We start from the raw sequence: 16,304 nt of genomic DNA on the forward strand, positions 1-16,304 counted from the left end.
ACCTTGTTGGTAATAGTAAAGCTGAAAACTAAGAAATAAGGGTCGGATTCCTCCTGTGAGATCTCCCTTGTAAAATTATCCCAAATGTAATAATACCATATTATTGACTTAAGCACACTCCCAGTGACATGCCATAGCTGACCTGTAATTTTTATCCTACATGATGCCAGCCCTAATAAAATGACACTTGTGAATGTAAATTAAGCTCACAAAGGGGACAGATTGCATGATTCTGGTTTCTCTCAGATGCCTGTAGGCTATCACAGGTTCCATATGTGAAGTAATTATGTTCACTGAAGGAAAGAATAAATGCTGTCAAATTGTGTACTGAGAGAGAAAGCAGCTATTATATTTCAGTAGTCACTAGAGCATTGCCCCCAGACAGTAGCAAGATGTATAAGAAAATAAAAACTGTGCCAGCCATATATTACACATCTGCCTTTACATTTGTAGCTCCCTTTAAATGTATATTATACAAAGCCAATAACTTACCAATGAATGTTTCAGCTGTCTTCTTCGGCATATTTCTATGGAGCCATTTTGGAATATGTGGCATGGTGGTTATAGAGGGATAATGAATATAGATGTTTCTTAGTTGTGTTTTTCCTTATGTTGTGCTGCAAAGCAGCAACCCTGTTAGATCCCTGACATTCGGACTGTGCTTTTTTCCTTAAACAATACCTCAAATTCAACCTCAGAGCTGCTCACAGCTGTTTTCTTCATAACTGATGGAAACGGGTGGAAGACTTCCCTACTCTAAAACTTCTTTATCTGTTGGTTTTATTTATAAATTTAAAATTTTAAAAACTTCTTTATAGGTTTGATTTACTGATTTTGAGGGAGAGAGAGCACAAGCAGGGGAGGGGTAGAAGGGTGGGGGGGTGGTGAGAGAGAATCCCAAGCAGGTTTTGCCGGTTAGCGCAGAGCCCAACATGGGGCTCGAACTCAGGAACCGTGTGATCATGACCTGAGCTGAAATCCAGAGTTAGATGTTTAACCAACTGAACCACCAGGTACCCCTATTGAGTGCATTTTTAAAAAATGAATTAAGGGGTGCCTGGGTGGCTAAGTTGGTTAAGTGTCTGACTTCAACTCAGGTCATGATGTCGCCGTTTGTGGGTTGGAGCCTGCCATAGGACTCTGTGCTGACAGCTCAGAGCCTGGAGCCTGCCTTAGATTCTGTGTCTTTCTCTTTGCCCCTCCCCCACTCACGCGCGCGCGCGCGCGCGCGCGCGCGCGCTCTCTCTCTCTCTCAAAAATAAAAATAAAACATAAGTTTTTTTTAAATGAATTAAGATAGGGTAATAATGATTCAGTACTCGTATACCACATAATTTATTAATTATCAATTAATTTATTTTTATTACTCTATCTTGCTTAGTATCTCAAATAAAGAAGTGAATGATAAAGATATTTTTTTTAAAAAAATATATGGTTTCTAGCAGAGAGCTGATGGGACCTCTCTGAACCATCCTTTCTTGCCTAGGGGAAATAACATTGGGACTTGTGTTATACAGCCAGCATGCTGGACAATTATTGGGAGGGGAAAGTTCTTTTTGGATCTTGTCCCTATCCTCTGAGAAAGGTAGGTGACTTTTGAGAACAGTGACCTCCCGCCCCTCTTCGGTGCCCACTGAGGAGTGTGTTGCCCTTACACTGGTTTCTGATTGCCCCAAGAGGCTCTCAGTTTGGCTTCTAAACTTACTCTAAACTGCCACATGCTCCAATTTTTCTCTCCATCCTCTAAAAACAAAACAAAACAAAATATATCATAACTCTTCAGAACAGTTTATTTTATTTGAGTATTGAAATGAATAAAAAAACTAATGAATACTATGGTGTTAATGAGTTGGAGGTAGTTACTAGTTTTTACAATTTACAGAGGAATATTAATTAACATAAATGAGTGACATCACTGGGTGATACAATGAATTATGGAATCTCAGATGGAGTAGGTTTTAACGCCCTACCTTATTAAAGAAACACAGTTTATCAGTTCCGGTGTGAACATTTCCAGTGCCTGGGAAAAAAGAAGGTTCTGTTCCATCTATTGACTGCTGAGAGTTCTTTATAACAAGTTGAAACAAAAAAACGGGCATCGATAAGATTTACTCTTTGATACCAGTTTTCCTTTTTACAGCTGTAAAGAAAACTCAACTCCCTCTCCAGTACCCTTCAAAATTGGAAGGCAGTGACCATATTCCCATTCCCCATAGCTCTTCATTAAAAGGTTTTCCCGTTTCTTCAATGCTTCCTCTTAAAGTATTGTTTGTAAGTCTTTCCATGCCTTGAATACATTCAGGAAATACAAGGTAGAAAATGTTGGGAGGAATTTGTATTTTTTAAGAGCCCATGCCCCGCTGTGGCAATACTAGCATTTTGTGCTTCTACCTGTTGTGGTTTGGTATTAAGGAATGCTGAATTCTGTGAGGGTGATATAAGGAAATTTAAACTATTTAAACTATTTCCACATTTTAGCTGTTTGAGTAATACTGCTATGAATATTTGTGTGCAAGTTTTTGTGGATGCATGTTTTCATTTCTCTTCTTCCAGAGTTGCTGGGTGTTATGGTAACTCTATGGTAAACATTTTTTTTTAAGTTTATTTATTTATTTTGAGGGGGGGGGGGTAGAGAGAAAGAATTCCAAGCAGGGTCGGCACTGCCAGTGCAGACCCTCACGTGGTACTGAGCTCACGAACCATGGGATCATGACCCGAGCAGAAACTAAGAGTCAGGTGCTTAACTGAGCCACCCAGGTGCCCCTATGTTTAACTGCCAAACTTTTTCCAACATGGCTGTGACATTTTCATCCAGTTTCTCTATATTCATGCCAACATTTTCTGTCTTTTTGATTATGACATCCTAGTGAGTGTGAAGTGGCATCTCATTGTGGCTTGATTTATATTTTCCTAATGACTAATGAGGTTGAGCATCTTTTCATGTGCTTACTGACCATTTAGCTTCTTTATAGAAGTGTCTATTCAGATCAGTGGCCAATTTTTAAATTGGATTATTTACATTTTTATTGTTGATTTGTAAAAGTTCTTTGTATTTTCTAGTTCTAGTCCCTTACTAAATATGATTTGCAAATATTTTCTCCCATTTTTCAGGTTGTCTTTTTACTTTCTTGATAGTTTCGTTTGAAGCACAAAAGTTTCTAATTATGGTGAAGTCTGTTTTGTCTATTATTTTGTCACTTGTTTTTGGTGTGAAATCTAAAACGGTTTTGGTTAACTCGAGGTTACAAAATTCACTCCTATGTTTTCATCTAAGAGTTTTGTAGCTTTGGCTCTTATTTTAGGTCTGTGATCCATTTTGAGTTAATTTTCACTTATGTGTAAGGAAGATATCTAACTTCCAGTACTATTTGTTGAAAAGACTTATTCTTTCTCCATTGAAAATTCTTGGCATTCTTGCACAGACTTTTGACCCCAAACTATGAGAGACTAACAAGAATGAGAAAATACTTTGAAGGAGTTAGCCAGAACATTAACATATAGATCTAATGAAGGGCCAGGACTAAGATGAGGCAAGTGAAGCACTAGCTTCAGGCACAAAATTTAGAGAAGTGCCAAAGGAAGTATTTTAAAAAAATAATTAAAAAATTATGGAAAAGTTTATGATGAACAAAATATCAAAATGTTAAATAAAGACAGATTAGTATTGCTGATTTCTCCTTTGGCTTGAGGCTCCAATATAGCTTGGCACAGCATTATTATTAGTTTTGCCTCTGTTAACCATTTGATACTTTATCATGACTTCGTACATTAGACTTTTAAAAATACTGGGCTGGAATAGGTTTATTCTTGATTATTGGCACCCTGTGCCCTTAAATTTTGCACCGAGGCAAGTGCCTCATTCACTTCACTCTGTGCCAGCCCTGCTGACAAGTGCAGATAATGGCCTCACACCCTCAACTTGGTACACAAGTTTTTTGCAAGCTTCATTAGCTAGCCACAAACATGCCCATTCATCTAGCTAATCCCTCTTTTTCTAGTTAATCAGAGAAAATCACTTATGTTGCACAACACAGGTATCTATTAGTTAAAGTGGTGTCTGATGTTATGACACTTGATGCAATTTGCCTGCAAAGCATTGTATGTTATACATATCCAAAGTAGAGAGCCAGCCTAATTTCAGGGTTCCATCCCTTGAGTAAGTATCTTCTGTAGGACTTCAGTAGTTCCATCCTTTCTTCGCTAATTATCAGTATTGGGTAGTCATCTACCATTCTGCTGACAAGGCTGCAGCAGTGACACAAATACACACGACAAGAGTATGATGCTTGTAGGTAACTGCAATACTATGAGATTAGGTACATACGGAGGGATTCTGGTGTGTTAGGAATATATTATGGAGTACGGCTGGTGTAATGGTTCTGGTGGGCAGAGAAAAAGGCCTGTAAGTATCAAGAAAGGGTAAATTAAATAGGAATAGGAAGAGATTCTTGGCCTAAGAGGGATCATTTTTCTTTTCATAGTGAAATTTAAGTTTTTCTATTAAAAATACTTTGGTTTTGTATTTGAGTCTAATCCGTAATTCTTTTGGCTTATTGTTTTGTGGCTGGGCAGCCATTACTGGAATTAAGAAAGCCAAGGGGACTTTTTAATACCTATTAACAAAGATATCTGAGTACTTTTCAAACAAGAAAATGATTGGCTTAGAGCTAGGACTGTAGAAATAGGTGAGTTTAGACAGGAAGAGGTTGAAGAGAGAAATCTGAAGGAAAAGACCCACCGCAGAAGAGATGGATTAGAGTAGGAGAATGTGGCACCTAAGGATGATATAATAGCACAGGGCATCTTGTGGGGCCACAATGGAGAAACAGGAGGTGTGAGGCCACTGAAGGTCAAAAGTCTCACTATTCTATCCAGGGATGGGTTTGCCAGTCCTGGGTCAAAATAAAACATTAAGAAACGAGATCATCATCATCATCCCCACTGGTTTGGTTTCTTTTTTGTTACCAAGTCACATTTAACAGCTCATCCAGTCTCACGCTGAGGTGAAATTAAAAGATAGTTGCATGTAAATACCCTCCTATGAAGGAGTTATGAATGGCAAGGTCAAGAAAGCCTCTGCCGTCTGAAATAACTTCTTCCTATGGCCAGCATCTGTTTGCGCCATTCTCCACCCTAGTCACCCTTTTTGCCAAAGCACATTACTTTTGAGGATGACTGTGATCCTTACTCATGTCATTCCACTTCCCAGTTAGCACAGTCTCCGCACACTGGAACTCCCTGCCACTCTGCTTTCTAAAGTGTGTCCTACTGAACTGTTATACAGTTTGATGGCCACATAGTTTTTGAAAAAGGTGAGATTTTTTTGTTTTTTGTTTTGTTTTGTTTCATCACTACGGGCTGAGAAACTTTTGCACTGCGAACCTTCAAGGGTAGGGTACCAGTGGTGGTGCTTGTAGAGAAAGTGGTGGTGGTAAGTGGGATCTATATAATGCCTGTCAAAGATATTTGACCATAGGATCTTCCTTCGTGGTCATTTGATAAGGGCAGAGGTAAGGTGGATGAGGGTGTAAAATATCATAGTGTTCCTTATGCATTAGTTTGGGCAATGTCTTCTCTTATTTCGTCAGTTTTAAGCAAGGTTAACCGGTCAATTGTTTGAGGAGGAGCTCCCAAATGAACCCCCCCCCCATCCACTTAAATTCCCGAATAAAAATTCCCAAATCCATTCCCATTCCCAGCCTCATTTATACAAATTGTTCTCCCGCACTTGGTCCACGTGAAAATATTCTCTTGCTCAGCTGTGTCAGTTTTCTTTTGCTGTTTAACAAATTATCACAAAACAACACACATGTGTTATCTTACAGAGTCTGTAGGTCACCTATCCAGGTGTGATTTAGTTGTGTTCTTTGCTTCAGAGTCTTAAGCCGTCTACACTCCAGATGTCAGCTGGGGCTGTATTGTCACCTGAGGCCTGGGGTCTTCTTCTAGGCTCATGTAGCTGCTGGCAGAATTTATTTCTTTGCAGCTGTACAACTCATGGTGGCTTGCTTCTTCAAAGCAGGAGAGAGTCTCTGAAGTCAGGGAGACTCAGTCCCTCTCTTAAGGCCTCTCACCTGATTAAGTCAGGATCACACAGGATAATCTCCTTTTTGATCAACTCCTTTGGGACCTTAACTACATTTGAAAAATCCTTTCACCTTTGCTATATATTATTGGCCAGAAACAAGTCCCAAGTTCTGTCTGCACTTAAGAGGAGGAGGTTAGACAAACGTGTCCTATTGGGGTCACTCTAGGGTTGATCTGCCTCATCAGCCCAAAGCCAGTTTTTTGTAGTGAAATTCTTATTTCTTTCTTAAAAAAAATGTTTTTACTGTTTAGTTTACCTATGAATAACTATCAATGATCATAGCTTTATAAAACTATACCCACCAGTAAAACAAAGCCTTTTATCAACTCCTATTAAAGCTTATTTAAGAAAATATACTACAGCTTGAATTGGATTATTCAAAGACTGCAAACTTGAAATATATTCCTCTACTTGAGTGTCAGTTTTGAAAGAATAGTCCTGGAGGAGAATATCACAGTTAAATAAATAAGTATGATGAATTTTGTTATTTTTAAATATTTATGTTGACTTTGATGAACATGAAAAACACGTTGTGACCTCTGGCCTTCAGGTTCCTTTTTGTTCTGGTAGCATCTGTGAATTGGGACACTCAGGCTGAGATAACATACCATTAACGCAGATATTTAAACACAGAAAAATTAGGATTTACGAGTTCTTGAGTAAATGACCACTCTACTCAAATTTTTCACTTTACTAATGACTCGATTGTCATGGTGGTTGTTGTTAATCTCATAGAACGGTTTACATCAGTGGAGAGGCCTAAATAAATTCTTAGTAACTGTGTCTTCATGATTTTAATGGTAAAATAGTTATAAAATACTATTTTTTTTATTTCCAGTTCAAACACTAGAATTATTGAAATATTTTTTCCCAAAAGAGGCCAATTCTGTAACTCCATAGAGTTGTGGCTAATTCAGGGTAACAACTAGTCCAAGTTATGCATGCTGTGTGTATGTGTTGGTATGCACGGATTGAGGGTCGAGTGGGGGGAAAAAGGCAGTTGCTTTTTACTACAATGTAATCTTGTTCTGTAAGCAGGAAGGTTTGTTCAGTTTAAGTGGTTGTTAAATGCCTTCACCCAGGTAGTCTTAAGAAAAGAAACATGGTCCCAGGACTGGAAGGATATGTCTGAATTGTCAGATTTTCAGTTGTTGTTGTTGTTGTTGTTGTTGTTGTTGTTGTTATTGTTTAAGAAGACTTAATTCCCTTATTCTAAGAGAATTCTTACCTTGCTGAAAAAAAGAATTCAGTTCTGCAATACAATTCTTTGGAATTACAAAAAGGGTTGCCATTGAAATATATGTGATGGTGGGCCTCACTGTACCAAAAACAAAAAGACAATTAGATTATTGTCACTAGATTGTGAGACACACTAGACAGAATGGTTGAGGCTAAAAAAAGAAATACTAGAAGATCAACATGGTAGGACAGCGTGAGAACAAAGGAGATAAGCAGCCAAGCTGTTGGGCACAGTGTTAGTCAAAATAGTGGGCACCCTTTTTTAGAGATTTGGAATTTGAACATTAGTGACTACATCTACCTCACTATATTAACTGACCTTTAAATATGATTGTCCCTTTCATTTGACCAAAGGACATTTACCTCATAAAAGGACCTATTCATTTACTCTAGAAAACCAATATAGGAAAATATGCTAAATTGACATTTAGCATTATCTCAAAACACCTTTATGATAACTTATGTTATTATTTCCATATGATTTGAATTTGAGATTTTAAAATGTGTTTTAAATGCATTTAAAATAATAGCTAGATATCAGGTGGCTATTAGGGTTATCTGGTAATGATATTAGGATTTTTCTTAACAGCTAAGTAATTGCTTCTTTTCCATGCTAAAGGCAAGTTGAACTCTATGCCCTCTTCAAGATTTATACCTGTAATGTATGAGGTAATGGGACAGCAGACTGACATTTTATGTACCACAGCATTGTTTTGTAATAAGGAGAAATCTATTTCTACACTGTCTTGATAATTTGGGAAGTAGTGGGAGCAAAGCAACAGGAGTTATCAAGGTTGCAGACACTGGCTGACCCTTGATCCAAAGCTGTGGGTCTGCCAGCTACAGTTTTTTTTTAAGACATCTTTTTACTGCACAGGAACACATCCTGACTCCCCAGTTGCCCCCTTTGCTTCCCAGAATCTTACAAGTCGTATGGAACACATTAAACAAAACCATTTCAGCAAGCTCAGTGCCTTGGATATCTGCCCTAATTTGACGTAAATAAAAAGACTTTGGACACCTTATGACTATAATTACATCGAAGAGAGCACAGACAATTTCACTTCCTAGTCTCATGGAAGTCGAAAAGTGTAGGCCTTGTTATAAAGCAGAATTCAATTGGAGGCGTATTCCTGAATCCTTTATCCCTTGCAGGAATATTTTTCTATGTGATTTTAGAACACTTGACACTAGTAACTGAATGTTCCTTGCCTCCCCCTCCCCACCAACAATCTCAGAAATAGGAAGTAAACAAATGGATACATTTGGGATTAAAAGTATATGAAAAAAGATCAGATATCCAGGCCCTAGACTCTAAATGGATTTAGGTATACCAATCACTGCTCTATTTTAGCGCTAAGTATGAAATCTGAGCTAACAAGTACAGCCAAGGAGGCCTAGTGAGCACTCTCACTGCACTTTGTTAACCTAACAAAGCCTGGGGGAACATTATATATATACCTGTGCTACAGGAAGAACTCCTGTTGCTCCTTATGAAAAGAATGCCTAATTTTAAACACCTAATGAGCTTGGTGGGGTGAACCAAGCTTCTAAAGATTTCCATAAACTTAGAGCTAATGAGAGCCAAGTTGTGAGCTGATTTGTATCAGTGGGAAGCTCTGCTTTTTGCTTGTCTAAAGGATGGAAGAGAAGTGTATAATGGCTTTTGCCTAGAGGCAATTCTCAGGCTCCTTTTCACTTAAGTAAAGGTCTTCTCTTTGCCCCCAGGGCTTCCTACAGAACAACTATATATGGAAGTCTTCTAAAAGGGAAGATTATTTTTAGATACACAACTGCTTGAAAAGAGTTACTTCAGTCAAATCTATTTATTTGGAGACAGACACCTAGAAATGAGCACAATTTTATTCCCATCCCCTCATCTCCACCTGTGTTTTGTTCTTGTTTTCTAACTGAATTTAGTCAAACTAGTTGAATTTCAGTACACAGCTTTCTTTCATAAACATTAAACATATTCAGTTGTTTTTAGCTTTCATCATAACATAGTATCCAATTTATGATACATAGGTTATATCATTCTGCTCTTTGTTATGAGTTATTTTTGTGAGTTATTTAATATCCAATTGGTACAAATTGGAACCATGGAGTTTCCATGAAAAGTAACCATTGTCTCTCTGTGGGTATTGATATTAAATTTAGTAATATTAACAGCATAATAACAACAGGCACAATCAGAAGAATTACTTTGAGCAGAGCATTATCCAGCAAGACACCGTGGGATTAAGCCATTTTAGTGGCATTAAATACCTGTCATTTTATTTCCATCACCTTGCAGTGGGTGGTTGATTGGGATTAGTGGGTAGATTAGTCTTTTTATGGAAGTGTTTATATGCATTCAAGAAGCACACCCTAAATGGCTGTGTCCTACACTCATTTGTCTTCAATAGTTATGTTGTCCGTGACAACTTAAGGGGGAACATTCTGAAGGGAGACACCTAGGATTACAATGCACTTCAGATTGCTTTTGGTTTTAAAATGTGGATAGATCATGTGCATTTTTCCTCTCCAACCTGTCTCTCCCTCCTCAAACCCCCCAAAATAAGAAGGAAATTATCAGAGGAGACATGACAAAAAAAAATTTCAGGTTGGGGGGAAGCAGCAAATGGTTGGTAACAGAAGAGAGATGGGCTCAGAGAGGGACCTACTTGCCCTAGAAACCCCAAGGAACTCAAGACTCAGAAATATTAGGTGTGAAGCCAAGTAAACCAGAAAGCAGAAATGTTAATTAACTCTGTCTGCCAAGCATTTGACCTCCATCACCAGCATGATGTCCATGCATTGCATGGAATGCTTGGTAGATAGATGTTTTTCTCAGGCAAAAGATTGGAAATTTCGTCTCAAAAGAAATTAAGTGAGCTATCTGATGAGAACTAGTGTGTCTAAGGTAGACATCAAAACACCAGAAAAAGCCATGCCATTTGAGGGTCCCAATGTAACAGTGGGCCCAGTCATCAAATCCTGCCCATAAATATAGTGCTCATATGGGGCACCTGGGTGGCTCAGTTGGTTAAGCGTCCAGCTCTTAATTTCGGCTCAGGTCATGGTCTCATGGTTGTGGGATTGAGCCCAGGCTCCAAGCTGGGTGTGGAGCCTGCTTGGGATTTTCTCTCGCTCTCGCTCTCTCTTTCAAAAAAAAAAAAAGTTAAAAATATAGTGCTCACAAGCAGTGTTTTTAAATATCCTTATTTAGAATATAGTCACAGATCATCATTTTGGGAAAGCTGGTCACATGAAATTGAAAATAAACACCCCCCCAAAAATGCCCCATAAAAAAGTTATAAAACCTCCATAAATGAATCCTTTTAATTAGAACTCAGACAAATTTGAAAAATAATTGCAAACCAACCAAAATGAAACAAACAAAACAGATAAGAGACATTAGGCAAAGAAGCAATCAGAGAATGAGAGATTTCTCAGAGAATAAAAATACCACATTGATATATAAAATTCAACAGAAGTGTTGGGGTTTATTTTTTTTAAGTGTTTTTTTTTCCATTTTTTTTAACATTTATTTATTTTTGAGAGACAGAGATAGAGCAGGAGCAGGGGAGGGGCAGAGAGAGGGAGACACAGAATGCGAAGCAGGCTCCAGGCTCTGAGGTGTCAGCACAGAGCCTGATGTGGGGCTCGAACTCGTGAACCATGAGATCATGATCTGAGCCAAAGTCAGATGCTCAACCGACTGAGCCACATCAGGCACCCCAGAAGTGTTGGGGTTTAAATACATGTCACTGCCCCAGGACACAGAATGAGAAAAGGAAGCATAAAATATATAAGAAAAAGAGAGATAGAAGATCAATCTAATACATTTAATGATCTGATTAATAAAAGTTACAGAAAGAAAGAATAATTGGCAGACAGAAAAAAAATCGAAAGAATAATGCAAGAGAATTTTGTTGAGCAGAAACATCTGTCTTCAGAGAATAAAAATATATTGATTATTCAGTACAATTAATGTTAGACCTAATCCCAAGTGCATCATTTTTTAAAATTTATTTTAATATATGAAATTTATTGTCAAGTTGGTTTCCATACAACACCCAGTGCTCATCCCAAAAGATGCCCTCTTCAGTACCCATCACCTACCCTCCCCTCCTTCCCACCCCCCCATCAACCCTCAGTTTGTTCTCAGTTTTTAGGAGTCTCTTATTCTTTGGCTCTCTCCCACTCTAACCTCTTTTACATCATTTTGAAACTTTATAAACAGTGAGGAGAAGGAAAAGATCCTAAAAGCTTCCAGAGAGAACCATGAGATCATCTGTAAAGGAATATTATCAAACTGGTAACAGGCTTCTGATAAGCAAAATTCATGACAATGGAGGCAAACAGGAGTTCCTTTGCTTTACTTCTCCCTACCCTAGAATTACACATATCCAGTCAACCTATCAGTTAAGTGTGAGAGGAAAATAAAGATATCTTCACACATGCAGGGACACAGAAAATTTGATGCCTCACATTCTCAGGAAGTTACCGAGGATGGATGCTGCAAAAAACCAGAAATCTAGAAGGGGAGAAGAACAAAGGAATTCATTGAAAGTAAGAAACAGTGAACTCAGCCTAATGGACCAATGAAGAAAAGTTCCAGGTGGCAGCAAACCGAAATCAACTAGCTTAGATCTCTGCAGATCACTCCAGAAATAACAAAACAGAACAAAGCCTTGCTTCATCAAATGTTACTTTACTACCCAAGTCTTACCTCACCACCCTACTTAACAGCAAGTCTTGTTATTCTTTTCTCTCTCATCATTTTATTTTTCTTGACAACACACCACCACTTGGCATGAGGATATACTTACTGTGTCCTTGTTTACCGTCTTCTCCATCCCCCCACCCTCACTACAATAGAAGCTCCATGAAAGCAAGGACTTTGTTTTACTTACTGTTGAGATGCTGGCGCCTACAATGGATGCTTGCTAAGTATTTATTGAATGTGCAAAGGAAAGACTAAGACATCCGGGAAATGTAAAAAAAGAATCTGTTCAAATTTGACACCAGAAAAATTCACCTTGGGTGTCATAGGATTTATGTCACTAAATCTGTGGAGAAGAAAATATAATTGCTGCAAACTCCTTGACTATGAAATGAACACTATTTACATAGCCATATGTTATAAATGATGATGGATAGTTTTCATTAGGATCCATCCATAGACAAATAACAAAAGGCTTTCTTATGGGTAAAAACAGAATCTAAATGAAAGCCACCTAGACAATGTAAAAGTCAGGATAGACTGAGAGACATGTTCATAAAGCAGGTGAGAAGGAGAGGTGGAGGCGAGTGTGGGAAGGTTAATGTCATTGTGTTAAAAGTGGAGAAGAAAGAGCTACTGCTGGATAATAAAGGAGGGTAAAAAACTGAAATTGCAAAGATGACCAATGGAGAAACTGAGAATAAATGTTTTAAATATTTTGCATGTTTGAGGAGAGAAAAGTGGGAAGTGGTGTAAATGCATTAAATTCTTATCCATCGCAGCCAAAGGTAAGAGACAGTGTTTTAAGTAGTTAAGCAAAAAATGTCAGTTTGAGTGTTCTATGGAGAGGGTCAGGGGAGAGGTATATCAGGAGGACAAAACTGCAAATGATCATATATGGAGCCCCTCAAAAGCAGAACTGGGAGTGAAGAGAGAGTGGGGTGAGGGACATGTTGTTTTCCATTATTATTTGCCCCTGTCTGTGTTTGAAACACTATGATTGTATTATTAAACATTAAAACAAACTTTATTTTAAAGCAGTTGTCTATAAGGAGAGAATGATGTGATAGAAAACATACAGGTGGTCCATTCAGGATCATAATGTTTGAGTGAATCTGCTGCTAACTTTCTAGGTGGCTGTATTATTTAACAATATGAAGCCAGTTTCCTTTTCTCAGCTGGAAAAGACCCAGAACTTTTGCCACCTCCCTGATTTTCTGTGATTTCTGTGAATATTTTTCTCCCTTGACTTTGGAAAGCTACATAGCACATGAGCATGATTTGGAAATACGCGCGCGCGCGCACACACACACACACACACACACACACACACAAGCACACACACACACAAATGCAGCCCTTTGGTAATTGCAAAGAAAGACATGCTCATTTTTGGATACTACCTTTATAGCTGCAAGAAGTATATGAGGACAAAACTTTTGGCAAAAAAATGTGTTGTTATGTTATTATTGTTGTCTTAATAAAACCACTCAAGATCTTTCATTATTTTTTATCTTTCAGAAGTGCTATTCTTCATTATTTGGAGGTGAAAATACAAACCCAATAGCTGAGGCTAATTTAAGACTAAAACTTTGGTAAGTATATTTGCTTATTTTTTTAAGTGAAAAATGTCTTGGTTTTGTACTAAGTATATTTGCTTATTTTTTTAAGTGAAAAATGTCTTGGTTTTTGTACTACCATACACATAATACTCTACATTTGGCCCTCAAAGAAAAAGACAAGCCTATTTTATTAGGGATCATAACTCAGAAAGGCAATACTTACCTACGCATACCTGATGACAATTAAGAATTGAATTAAGGATTATATCATGTAAAAGGATCAAAATTTAATGTATATCTAAGTATTTCCAATTGCTTCCTGGCTTCTGTATTTAAATGCTTGTTTTTCTGTCAGTCCTGTAAGTTGGAGATAAGCATTGTGAAAATTTTTTTTTTCTTTTTGGGGAGGGGGAAGGAGGCTTTCTTCCAAATGGCTTTGTAGCCGAGACCCTTTCCACATCCAACACCACCGCAGTGTAGAGGCTTTCCCTGTGTGTTGGATATCTAAAATTACACACAAATGCTTTCTTACCTTTCACACTCCACATCAACTCTGAAAATGAATGCAGTGTATTGAAGTGTTAGATCCAAGCAACCAGTTATAGCAAAGCAGTATGATGGAACAATGTGTCCTGAAAAGAAGGAAACTATTTGAATTAATCAAGCTAAACATGTAATTTAATTAGTGCCAGAAATTACTGTGGGCTCTGTGGTGCTCAGTTGTCAGCATATTCCCTTTCTTTCTGACCCTGTAATCCATAAGGTAATTACAGAACAAATATACTGTTTATTGTAAAAAATACGTGTTGTTATGTCTACCATCTGAATGGCTTGAATGGACTCCATAATCCTGAGATCATGAGCTACTTTCAGAGACATATCACAAGTAAAATACTTAAAGGGAACAAGATTTTGGTAATTACTTTTGAGATCTAAATGTAGAACTTGTCAGAAGAAAAGCAGACGAATCTCTCCTATAGGTTTTCAGAACTCCTAATATCTTCATTATCAGTTCTAGGCAGTGATCATATTTGAGACATTTGATCAGCAAATGAGACATTTTGAATTTATAAGGATATTGCAGAACTTTCCACGTTCCAAATGATTGTATTTGAGATATTTATTATTTGACTGCTCATTTAATAGCACTTTATAGACAGTGTAATACATCATATGGGTAGAAGTACATTGAACATTTAAATGCTTTATAAATGAAAAGTCACTATTATTATACTATTACAGTGTTAAGAATTATGTTCACATGAACAAATAAAATACTCATAAATATGACCCAGTGATGGGTGTCATTTAAAAAAGTAATGATAGGCCTGGTGGCAAACTTGCCATTCCCCAAATTAAAACCAGAGGTGGTGATTTAAGAATGCCTTTAGTTTATTTGAACTGATTTACTGATTGAAAAGGCCATGCAGGTTTTTCACACAGAGACATGCTAAGATGGCCCTTTCATTAATTTTGCAGCTACTTTGGAAAGAGCTTGTCACTCTTGGAATATTGTCTGTTATACCACCCATATTAGACAATGGCTGTGGTGGGAAGAGTTATATGAGAAACCCTACAAACCTCATATCCAAAGAAGGTAGTAGCTCTTTTAAGTTGTTGCAAGTTGGTAAATATTGCCTGGCACCATTTTTGAGTGCCCGAATTGGATGGATACCTGCTTTATGGCTTTGTCACATACTCCATTCCTTTTTTTAAAAAATAAATAATTAGTTTTTATTATTTATTGTTTTTTAGAGAGAGAGAGAGAGAGAGCACACAAGTGAAGGAGAGGGAAAGAGAGAAAATCTTAAGCAGCCTGCGTGCTCAGTGCAGAGCCCAACTTAGGGCTTGATCCCACAGCCTGGGATCATGACCTGAGTTGGACAGTCAACCGACTGAGCCACCTAGGTGCCCCAACTCATATACCATTCTTTTTGCTTATCTCTATTTAGCAAAATAGTATTATTAAGGGTGACATAATAATGGAAAATCACATTATCCCTTAAAACTATTTTTTTAGGGGGACATACACAATGACATTATAATCATATGATGGTCTCATCTTCCTCCCCATTCTACTGGGAATACTCAGTTCAGGTGGGCTGGGTGGCAGCAGTGTCAAAGCTCATGGGAGTTGGACACCCATGAGTGTGGCCTGAAGTGCTGAGTCTGGAAAATGACAGAATCTGCTGTGGAAAGAAGCAAAAGCGGTCACTGTTCCCTGAGAAAGTGGATAGCAGGGGGGTGGGGGTTAGCGTTTGGCCACTTGATTGTCACCCACGTAAGTTTTCTTCCATCCAGTAAAGATAAGGATTTTCCCACAGGGCTTAAAATGTGAAAATATTGTTTACTTACATTTTATTATTTCTGGAATATGATGTCTCTTTGTATTCATAATTAGATTAGAACTCTTTGTCATCTTGGATATTTTGGGAGGCAGGAGAGGTGACATGGAGTCAGGAGAAGCTCGAGTTTTCCTTATTGCAGATCACAAATATGATAGTCTATTTGTCCCTGTTTATTTATAAAATCCACTGTTAAGGCTGGGTGGAAATCTAAGACTCTCCCCGTCGCCAAGGCCTTTATAGACTCTCAGGAAAGAGGGGGGAATGTTGAGAATACCTTTAGGACTAACATATGAAAGTAATTTGAATTGCATTTAGTCACTGTAGAAATTTAGTGCTTGAGGTTGTTTCCTTAGTCAGAA

General features: G+C 37.8%; 1 long non-coding RNA gene across 1 annotated transcript in view; it reads left to right on the forward strand.

Annotated features, from left to right (window-relative positions):
* Positions 1-16,304, forward strand: part of LOC132672901 (uncharacterized) — a 297,359-nt gene that overhangs the window by 145,468 nt on the left and 135,587 nt on the right. The window contains exon 2 of the long non-coding RNA XR_009607769.3: positions 13,557-13,630. This is a non-coding gene — a long non-coding RNA (uncharacterized LOC132672901). The remainder of the gene's footprint in view (positions 1-13,556; positions 13,631-16,304) is intronic.

The sequence above is a fragment of the Panthera onca genome, chromosome C1 (assembly GCF_046562875.1).
Source record: "Panthera onca isolate mPanOnc1 chromosome C1, mPanOnc1 haplotype 2, whole genome shotgun sequence".
Lineage (NCBI taxonomy): Eukaryota > Metazoa > Chordata > Mammalia > Carnivora > Felidae > Panthera > Panthera onca.